The sequence below is a fragment of the Austrofundulus limnaeus genome, unplaced genomic scaffold (assembly GCF_001266775.1).
Source record: "Austrofundulus limnaeus strain Quisiro unplaced genomic scaffold, Austrofundulus_limnaeus-1.0 Scaffold1364, whole genome shotgun sequence".
NCBI lineage: Eukaryota > Metazoa > Chordata > Actinopteri > Cyprinodontiformes > Rivulidae > Austrofundulus > Austrofundulus limnaeus.
This window is the reverse complement of record NW_013953766.1, coordinates 43,061-44,276: the sequence shown is the minus strand read 5'-3', so window position 1 is coordinate 44,276 and position 1,216 is coordinate 43,061.

The following is a 1,216-nucleotide window of genomic DNA, read 5'->3' as shown; positions in this document are numbered from 1 at the left end:
GAGTTTGTATGTAATGTATGAATATAATATACAAGTTTCACTTTTTAAATGGAATTACTGAAATAAATCTACTTTTTCATGATATTCTAATTTTATGACCAGCACCTGTATGCAGTGAATTTTATTGTTAGTAATTTGCTCTAAAACTGTTTTTTTTTTTTTTTGTTATATCAGGAATTGTGGGTGGCCAGCTTTTAACTTGAGCCCACCAGCACCGCTGCTGCTTTGACCTGTTTTGATTCCTGTGTTGCCACAAAATGTTTGACTGATTGAGGTGCGGCACTCGAGACACGCCCACACCACGGAGGAGAGGAAGTGGAGGTTTACCATCCAACGTTCTGGTGGAATCAATTGTTACTCTGCTGACAAAAGACTTCTTTTAAACCACAACTTCTCAATTCTTATCTGTAATTTAATAATTGTGTTTCTTTCTGGTATTTATTTATTTTCTTTTTCTAATTTTCTTTTTTTTTTTTTTTTCATTTAGCTCAGTGCTGAGGACTGGTGTTACACCATATTTTGTGACCGTCATATATTGTGACCAGAGGGGGCGCTGTTGCGTTTCTACAACAGAACTTGGCCGAAAATAGCCACAAAGAAGAATATGATGTGCCAAAAGTGTAAACCAGAGGTCACAAAATATGACAACTGTTGTCATATATTGTGACTTCGTTATAGCTTGGTAAATAATAAAAATACTTATTCAGAAACTGATTCTACTCATTGTATACATCCTCTGTCTGAAAAATAACTTCTGATCACTGGCACGTTGACTATTATATTACGACTACTGTTATTTCTACTATACGTGATAATATCTATCATATTATGTGACCCTGTACTAATTTAATAACAGTCACAATGTCAGTGATCAAATGTTATTTTTCTGGCACTAGAGTATGTAAAAAATTAGTATAAATAGTTTATGAATAAAAAATTTTGCTATTTCCTTAGCTACAGTGAAGTCACCACATATGACAGCTGTCATATTATGTGACCATGTATTATAATAAAAACAGTCAACAGTTTTTTTTTCTTCGTATGTCTTCAGCCTCTGGCTTACTCTGTTGGCGTATCATATTCTTCTTTGTGGCCATGTTCGGCCAAGTTTAGTTGTAGAAATGCAACAGCGCCCCCTCTGGTCACAATATATGACAGTCACAAAATATAGTGTAACACCGGCGACAGTGGTGTGGTTGACTTGGATGGTGGTGTC